Below are 10,169 nucleotides of genomic sequence, written 5' to 3'. Positions count from 1 at the left end.
TTTGTTTTCTTAGGGTAGGCTGGCATTACTATAAATTTTCCTCTTGGAAGAGCTTGTGCTGCATCTAAAGATTTTGGCCAATTGTGTTTCCATTTTTATTTGCCTCAGTATATTTTCTGGCTTCCTCGTTTTTTTTTTGTTTGTTTGTTTTGTTTTTTTTTGTTGTTGTTGACTCATTCATTGTATAGTAGAATATTATTTAACTTCCATGTATTTGTGCCCTTTTCAGATTTTTTTCTTGTGGTTGATTTCTAGTTTCATAATGTCGTGATTAGAAAAGATGCATGGTGGGTGCCAGGGTGGCTCAACTGGTTAAGTGGCTACCTTCTGCTCAGGTCATGATTCCAGGGTCCTGGGATTGAGTCCCACATCAGGCTCCCTGCTCAGCAGAGAGCCTGCTTCTCTCTCTCTCCCTCTGCCTGCCACTCTGTTTACTTGTGCTCAGTATCTCCCTGTCAAATAAATAAATAAAATCTTTAAAAAAAAAAAAAAAAGATGGATGTTAAGACTTCAGTCTTTTTGAATTTGTTGAGACTTGTTTTGTGGCCTAATATGTGATTATACTGGAGAATGTTCCATGTGCACTTGAAAAGATTGTGTATTCTGCTGTACTAGGATGAAATGTTCCGTTTGATCCATCTGGTCCAATGTGTCATTCAAAGCCACCGTTTCCTTGTTAATTTTTGTTTGGATGATCTGTCCATTTCTGTAAATGGATATTTACATTTATTGTATCACTACTAGTTCCTTTGTTTGTTATTAACGGTTATTAACTGTCATGTATTTGGGTGTTCCCATGTTAGGTTCATAAATATTTATAATTGTTACATCTTCTTGTTGGATTGTTTCCTTTATGATTATGCAGTGTCCTTTTTTTGGTCTCTTGTTAGTCTTGTTTTAAAGTCTATTTTGTCTGATATAAGTATTGATACCCTATCTTTTCACTTCCATTGACATCATAAATGCTTTCCATCCTTTACTTTCAGTCTGCAGGTGTCTTTAAATCTGAAATTAGTCTTGTACAGCTTGGTACAGCTTGGTGATGATGGGGTTGCAGACTTTCTCCAACTCTTTCTGCTGGTGTTCAAATTCTTCCTTCTCTGCAGTCTGGTTCTTATCAAGCCAGTTGATGATTTCATTGCACTTGTCAAGAATCTTCTGTTTGTCTTCATCATTTATCTTGCTCTGAAGTTTTTCATCTTCAACAGTTGCTTTCATGTTGCATGCGTCAGACTCAAGTGAATTCTTGGAAGACACCTTGTCCCACTGTTTCTCATCTTCAGCTTTGTACTTCTCAGCTTCCTGGACCATGTGCTCAATATCTTCCTTGCTCAAGTGGCCCTTGTCATTAGTGATGGTAATCTTGTTCTCTTTTCCTGTGCTCTTATCCACGGCAGAGACATTGAGGATACCATTAGCATCAATATCGAAAGTGACCTCAATCTGAGGGACACCACGAGGAGCAGGAGGTATGCCTGTGAGTTCAAACTTTCCAAGTAGATTGTTGTCCTTGGTCATGGCACGCTCACCTTCACACACCTGAATAAGCACACCAGGCTGGTTGTTGGAGTAGGTAGTGAAGGCCTGTGTCTGTTTGGTAGGAATGGTAGTATTCCGCTTGATAAGAACAGTCATGACTCCTCCAGCAGTTTCAATGCCAAGAGAAAGTGGAGTGACATCCAACAGCAGCAAGTCTTGAACATTTTCAGATTTGTCTCCAGAAAGGATGGCTGCCTAGACAGCTGCACCATAAGCAACAGCTTCATCAGGGTTGATGCTCTTATTCAATTCTTTTCCATTGAAGAAATCTTGGAGAAGTTTCTGAATCTTGGGGATATGGGTAGAACCACCCACCAGAACAATATCATGGATCTGAGACTTGTCTAACTTGGCATCCCGAAGAGCTTTCTCTACAGGGCCCAGGGTGCCACGGAACAGGTCAGCATTTAATTCTTCAAACCGGGCACGAGTGATAGAGATATAGAAGTCAATTCCTTCATACAGAGAATCAATCTCAATACTGGCCTGGGTCCTGGAAGAAAGTGTACGCTTAGCACGTTCACAAGCAGTACGGAGACGGAGAACTGCCCTCTTGTTTTCACTGATATCTTTCTTATGTTTGCGCTTGAACTCTGCAGTAAAATGGATGACCATTCGGTTGTCAAAGGCTTCTCCACCTAAGTGGGTGTCTCCAGCTGTGGACTTAACCTCAAAGATCCCATCTTCAATAGTAAGGATTGACACATCAAAAGTGCCAGCTCCAACTTTTTTGTCTAAGCCATAAGCAAAAGCAGCAGCAGTTGGCTCATTGATGATTCGAAGTACATTGAGACCAGCAATAATTCCAGCATCTTTGGTAGCCTGACGCTGAGAATCATTGAAGTACGCAGGTACTGTGACAACTGCATTGGTAACAGTCTTCCCAAGATAAGCCTCTGCGATTTCCTTCATTTTCATCAAAACCATAGAAGACACCTCCTCTGGATAAAAGCTTTTTGTCTCTCCCTTGTATTCTACTTGGACCTTGGGCCTGTCAGCATCATTCACCACCATGAAAGGCCAATACTTCATATCAGACTGGACAACAGCATCATCAAATCTCCGTCCAATCAGGCGTTTGGCATCAAAAACTGTGTTGGTGGGGTTCATCGCAACTTAGTTCTTCGCAGCATCACCAATCAATCGTTCGGTGTCTGTGAAGGCGACATAACTTGGGGTGGTCTGGTTTCCCTGATCATTGGTAATTGTTTCCACTTTCTCATGCTAGAAGACACCCACGCAGGAGTAGGTGGTGCCAAGATCAATGCCAACTGCAGGTCCCTTAGACATGGTTGCTTATGTGTGGGCCTGGCTTGGGTTGAGAAGAAGACAGCAATCCAAAGATCTAGTCCCGCGTTCAATGAGCCCTTAACTGATTTTTGTAGATATAGTTAATTTTACGGCTCTTGTGGTCCCTGCTTTTCCTGTTCTTGCCTATAGTCCTTTCTTTCCACTGAAAAAAATCCCCTTTAATCCTTTTTTGTAAGGCTGATTTCATGGTAATTAATTCCTTTAACTTTTGTTTGTCTGGGAAACTCTTCCCTTCTATTCTGAATGAAGGACTTGTTGGATATTCTTGGTTGCAGTTGTTTTTTTTCAGCACTTTGAATATATCATGTCCCTCCCTCTGGCCTTCAAAGTTTGCTAAAAAAAAAGGTGATTGCCTTATGGGATTTCCCTTATTTGTAACGTTTTTGTTTTTTTCTCTTGCTGCTTTTTAAAATTCTCCATCACTATTTTTTATCATCTTCAGTACTATGTGTCTTGATGTGGACCTTGTGTTGATTTTGTTGGAGGCTGTCTGTGCCTGCTGGATCTAGATTTCTGTTTCCTTCCTCAGATTCAGGAAGTTTTCAGCTATTATTTCTTTTTTCCTTCTGCTTTTTCTAGTCTGCCATTTACTCATCTAGTGTATTTTTAATTTCCGATATTTAGTTCTTCATCCAATTGGTTCCTTTAAGGTTTCCTCTCTGTTAAGGGTCTCACTGATGTCCTCCACTCTTTTATCAAGTCCAGTGAGTATCTTTATGACCATTACTTTAAGTTCTCTATCAGTCATTTTACTTGTATATGTTTCATTTCTCTTTTGCTGTGTTTTAGTCCTCTTCTTTAATTTGGGGTATATTCCGTTCTCCTCATTTTGTCTAATTTTCTCTGTGTTAGGAAAATCAGCTACATCTCCTCTTCTGGCAAGCAGTAGCCTTACGAAGAAGGGGTCCTGTAGTGCCCTGTAGTACAGCATCCCCTAGAATCTGGTGCTTCATATCTGTTTCTAGTGTGTGTTGGGTGTGCCCTACTGTTGTGGCTGAACTGCATTTGCCTTAGTCTAGTTCTGCAATGGCTCTCTTTTCCTGTTGTGAGCAGTGTTTGGGCTCTGTGGTGTTAATAGGCCAGTGAGGGTCACCTTATGCTTGAGTTGGGTCAGACCAGGTGTTTGGCAGAGCTGTGGTCACTCTGAACTGTAGGATGCTCTCCTTGTGTTCTCCTCTGGGAGTTTTTCACTGGTAGGTAGAGCCTGCATTCAGATCAGAGGCCACTTATAGGGCTGCAGTTGAACTGGTGGTATGTGTGGTTATCCTTCCCTCTCCCCAGGGGCAGGAGTCACTTTGGAGTACTGGGGCTGCTTGCACAGTGCTATGCTTATTCCCCCACTTTGGATGTATTCCTGCCTCTCTGGGTTAGAGGGAGCACACCTGCAGAGGAATGTAGGGGCAGGTCATGCTTTTGGCAAGTTAGGTAGAGAATGCTTGTACTGCACTAGTTCCTGTAGGTGTGCTTCAGTATAGGCTGGGGAAAGGGGTGGTGCAGAGGAAAATGCATCTACCAGTTCTTCATTTCTTGGAATAGTCTCCCAGAGATGTCTGCCCCTCTAGCACATACTCTGAGGTTATTAATGAAACTTTCCTCCCTGGGCACTGGCTGGCTCAGTAGGAAAAGCATGTGATTCTTGATCTCAGGATCATGGGTTTGAGCCCCACATTGGGTGTAGAGATTACTGGATTTAAAAATTTTAGAAAAAAAAATTCCTTCCTCTATATATTGGATATTTTTCAACTGTGGCTTCTATGCTGTATCTCAGTAGGGCTCTTTGTTGTGCTGTCTCTTAAGGGTGTGGACTCAGTTTCTTCTTGCTCTCTTGGCTCTCTCAGAGCTGAGCTACTGATTTTAAAGTTCCAGGAGTGAAGCTCCAATGATTATAAGAATTTGAGAAGTTAAGTTTCTCTGGTTTTCATAGCCAACTGTTGTGGGGATTTGTCTTCCGAATGGGGGTTACCACGCCTGGGTGCCTGGTTGGGGGTCCGTTCCTTTCCTTCTCCATGCTTGTGGTGTTGCTCCCTCCTGTGGACAGTCCTGCGGGTCAGTTCAGCTCCTGACTGCACCTCTGTCCATCCTACCTTCTTCAGTGTGGCCTCTTCTCTACATTTAGCTGTGGAGATCTCTTCGGACCTTCTGACAGTCCGAAGGTTATTTCTACTGATGTGAGTGTTACCTAGTTGTATCTGTGGGAGGGGATGAATTTAGGGTCCTCCTACCTTGTCATCTTTCTATCACACTCCAAATACCAAGATGAAAGCACCTCCCATAAATATTTTGGTGGAGAGGGGGGAAAAAAAAGCAAGGTACATGTAATATATTCTTGCGGGTGTAAAATAGAGGGTTTTGTATACGTGAAGAAACAAGACCAGGCGAGAATATGACACATGATGATAGTTTTTTTTTTTTTTAAGATTTTATTTATTTATTTGACAGAGAGAGATCACAAGTAGGCAGAGAGGCAGGCAGAGAGAGAGAGAGGAGGAAGCAGGCTCCCCACTGAGCAGAGAGCCCAATGCGGGACTCAATCCCAGGACCCTGAGATCATGACCTGAGCCGAAGGCAGCGGCTTAACCCACTGAGCCACCCAGGCGCCCCAACACATGATGATAGTTTTAAGGTGCAGCAATGTGGATAATGATTTTTATTTTCCAAACATTCTTTAGTGCTTTTGTAACTTAAAAAGTAAGATCAAGGAAAAGTAAATGCCTAAGCAGCTATGGGAAGGATGTTTCTTAAGCTCTAATGATCTCTCCCTATGTGTTGACTTCTGGTGCAAGTTAATGTAAGCACACTATCCATTTCACAAGTCTTCATTGCCCTGTTATGTTCAGAGGCAGAGTGCTAGGACTTGGTTTTAGTTAACAGTCATTTTAGCACCAAGCATGTCTGTGCTTTGTAAAGTGAGAATTTCATATATAGCTACACATAGGAGAAAAGACTGAAGTTGAGAGAGGTTTTTGCTTTGTTTGAGGCTTCCTAACTGATCTATTTCTGTTAGTGATTATCTTACACGGTGCCATAAATCAAGGCACCTGGACACTTTTCTTGGCTTTTATAACTGAACCTTAACTTTCATTATTTTACCTTTAGACATTATACTCCCCCCCACCTTTTCTTTTTTTTAGCCCAAATATACTTTATTAGCACAAAAAAGCAGCCATAACAAGGCACAGCAAACAAAAACATACATTAGCTATCAAAGGGTTAATGTTACATACATATAGCTTTTCTTTTTTGTAGCCGTGGCAATAGCCAACAGGATGTAAAAGAATTTTCTGTAGCAGCAGGTAAGGAAACCAAGGAGCACTCACCAGTGGTAACAGAGCACATTAATAAAAAGACACAAGAATGGATTTGACTAGTGCAAAATGTCTAGGACAGAACTGTAGATTCAGTTCAGTTCTAAGAAGCAAGAACTAGGACTTGGTATTATTTCCAAAATAGCTTATACTTCCTTCTGTAGCTACACTAGTGGGTCTTGTTGACAACTTGGTCTTAATAGAAACATTAAGGCAGATAGCTTCTATAGCTACATGATCTGGTACTAGTTTGAGAAACCTGGGGGTATTGAGATGGTAAAATCAATTAAGTCCACTATATTTCTTCATTCTCTGTGTTCTATGAAATGTAGCAAACTCATAAATATCTTTTATTGATCTGCTTGGCTATACAGGTGACACTTCAAGGGCTGAGCTGGTAACTATTATTAGCAGCACCTATGAAAGTGCCTGAATTAATAGTCCAAGTTAGATTGCCAGTTGATGCTGAATTTCTACGCTAGTCCTTGAATTTCAATACTTTTAATTTTTTCCCAAAGTCTTGGCAATAAGTACATAAAAAGTTTTTTCTTTTTTTTTTTTTTTTGTTTGCACAGATGAAAAGGCAATGATCCTAGATTGATTAAAATTCATTCTAGGCTCAGACTACTTGCTTATGATTATAGCTTCTTTAACTGGCACGTAAACTCACTTTCAACTGTGGCTTATCTCCTATAAAAGATATGATTCATTAAAATTGGAGCGATTTTCTTGATTTATATAGTTTTCATGTGTCCTTGGCAGGGTTTCATTCAAATTAGTAAGTAATCAAACTGCCGAGGGAGGCTTGCAACTGGTCTTCTAATTAGTTTGGGATGGCAGCGCGTTCATATGAACCCACATAAGAAGCCAGAAAAAGGGTGTAACATATTTTAATTGTTGTCTCAGATCAGAGTTTCATTTGATATTTTTATTTTCTATTTTTTGAAGTTGAAATCACTCTATATATTCAAGAGATACTACCTTCTTTATATTTTTTCTTCAACTTGGCCACCTTCTCCCCACCCCTCCAGGAGGTTATCAGATTGATAATGGAGAAGATAAGACCTTTCATAAGCAGAGTTCCTGACTGGTTTGAAAATTATATATATTTCATTATAAAGTTTGGCAGGTAGCAGTCGATGGTAAAAACAGCATGGGTTTTGAAGTTAGGCCAAGGTTGGAATGCTGATGTTCTAGTCACTACTTTTCACAACTAGTATGTACGTTGGCAAATTAAGCCTTTTTTTTGCTAATATACTTTTTTTTAAGATTTTATTTATTTATTTGAAAGACAGAGATTACAAGTAGAGAGGCAGGCAGAGAACGAGAGGGAAGCAGGCTCCCCGCTGAGCAGAGAGCCGATGCGGGGCTCCATCCCAGGCCCTGGAATCATGACCTGAGCCAAAAGCAGAGGCTTTAACCCACTGAGCCACCCAGGCACCCCCAAATTAAGGCTTTTAACTCACAGTTGCCTCAAACGTTAAGTTGGCATATAATCTTTGTCCTGCTAGGAAGTCGTGAGACATAATAAAAGAATGAATGTAAGTCTGGTTTTCAGTTTGGTCTTGAATTCAATAAGCATTCATTGAGTATCCACTACTTTTGTTCATTTTTTTTTAATGTTCTATTAAAAAAATTTTTTATTAACATATAATGTATTATTTGCCCCAGGAATACAGGTCTGTGAATCGTCAGGCCTACACACTTCACAGCACTCACCACAACACATATCCTCCCCAATGTTCATAACCCAACCACCCTTTCCCTATACTTTCTTAGCATCTTTTTAAAAATACATCTTTCATAGGACTTCTTAATCAAAGGATGTATCACAGAATATTGTACAATGGTAAAAGAGTAGTTGATATTTTATCATCTGGAAACCTCTCTTGCTATTTATTTCTACACATCTGTTATATAGTAATGATGGTTCATATTTATTATAGTAATCCTAAGCCCAGAGGCTCTATCCAAATGATTAAAGATAGGGTAGGTCCTATGCTTTCATCTTTAAGAATTTTTATTGTGTTCTAGTTCCTTAAAAATCAGTAATCCTTTTAGGCACAAGCAAAAAATCCATAATTTAATCCCACATATTACTTTTAACAATGATAAATATGGAAACGATCTATTGACCAGAATATTGTTGTTGTTGTTGTTTTTAAAGATTTCATTATTTATTTATATATTATTATTTATTTAAATATTTTCTCTGCTGAGCAGAGAGCCTGATGTGGGCCTCTATCCCAGAACCCCGAGACCATGACCTGAGCTGAAGGCAGAGGCTTAGCCCACTGAGCCACCCAGGCGCCCCCAGAATATTGTTTTTTATAATCATGCCAGATAGCAAGTCCTTTGAAAATTAAGAATAACATAATAAGAGCCTCCATTATCCAGTGCTTACTATGTACCAAGCTCTGTGTGTTTCTCATCTTGTTTTATTTAACATTAAGTTGAACCATGCAGGATGTGTGTTATTATCCTCATTCACAGATAAAGGAACTCAGAGATTAAGTGTTCAAGGTCCTATAGGAGGTAAATGGCAGAACCATGACTGAACCTATGGTCATCCTTTTCAGCCACCTTATTTCAAAGCTTTGGTTCTTAACCACCATGCAATTCTAGATAGCTTTTTTGTATATAGCTACTCTTAAATATTTTTCATATGCCCTGTGGTCAAACTCTTTCTCTCTGAATGGGCCTATGCTAGGAAATGGTACCTTAGGATACATGCTGTATTTAGTAAGTCAAGACTCAACAGGAGGGAAAATGTACTAGCAGTAGCAAAGTTGGACTATATCTCTGGACTCTGTAAACAACACTGTGTCTTTGCAGTTGATGGGTTCGAAAGGTGACATCGTCTTTAACATCACTATTGAAGGCATGGGGATTTAGCATGTGAAAAGTCCATTGTGAGTCATTCCCCCCACAACATGAACAGAATGTAGTAACAGAGGTGCTATGTATCACTTCAGTAGAAAATCAAAGTGAACAATGGGAAGGCTTGCTGGTAACACTTGCAGAGATGACCCGGCAACATTAGCCTGTGACTGAGAGGGGTTCTAATGTCAGTAGAGACATTCTTAAAGTTGGCAGCCGTCTAGACTGTTGTATGTACGGCGTGTGCTCTTTGTCTGGGTGGAGTGTGTACAGTATTGTCGAATTCTCTATGGATCTGTAATCAAAATAATGTTAAGAACCAGCTCATCTAAATTTATCCTTACAAAAATGATTTTAAAAAAGGTAAAGTTTAAAGAGTGAGTTGAAGGTAATTTCTTTCTTTCTTTCTTTCTTTTTTAAAGATTTTATTTGTTTATTTGACAGACAGAGATCACAAGTAGGCAGAGAGGCAGGCAGAGAGAGGAGGAAGCAGGCTCTCTGTTGAGCAGAGAGCCTGATGTGGGGCTCGATCCCAGGCCCCTGGGATCATGACCTGAGCCGAAGGCAGAGGCTTTAACCCACTTAGCCACCCAGGTGCCCCAGAGTTGAAGGTAATTTCTAAGGATATAATTGCGTGTGTTTTAATGTTTATCACTCCGATGAAGACCACTCTGGGCAGAATTGTCTCATGTCTGAGAGCAGTAGGTTTCAGAAGTCACTAATTAGTTTTGTATCATTATCCCTGTCCAGTCTGTTTCTAACTTAACTTGTGTGCTCACCTTCCTCTTCTGTAAACTGGGAATGCAAATCCATTCCTCACTGGGTTGTTATGGAGAATACAGGGGGGAATTTGAATGATCTGTGCAAAAAAAAAAAAAAAAAAAAATTGTCTAAACAGAGTAAACTGTATGGCATTTGGTTTCATAGTTATTCAGTAAATGATTGTAGTCAGAGCCCCATAGCCTTTGTTTTAAGACTTAAAATGGGCACCTGGATGGAGTATTTGGTTAAATGTCTGACTCTTGGTTTTGGCTCAGTCCCTGAACTCAGGGTCTTGAGATCAAGCCCTGCATCAGGCTCAGTATGGAGTTTGCTTGAGATTCTCTTTCTCCCTCTTCCTCTGCCTCCTCCCTT

The 10,169-nt window shown here is 40.2% G+C and overlaps 1 pseudogene; it reads right to left on the bottom strand.

Annotated features, from left to right (window-relative positions):
* Positions 1-1,011: 1,011 nt before the first annotated feature.
* On the bottom strand, positions 1,012-2,672 carry LOC132023000 (heat shock cognate 71 kDa protein-like; annotated as a pseudogene).
* Between the last annotated feature and the right edge of the window lie 7,497 nt (positions 2,673-10,169).

The sequence above is a fragment of the Mustela nigripes genome, chromosome 8 (genome assembly GCF_022355385.1).
Source record: "Mustela nigripes isolate SB6536 chromosome 8, MUSNIG.SB6536, whole genome shotgun sequence".
Lineage (NCBI taxonomy): Eukaryota > Metazoa > Chordata > Mammalia > Carnivora > Mustelidae > Mustela > Mustela nigripes.
This window is presented reverse-complemented; position numbering and strand designations above follow the sequence as displayed.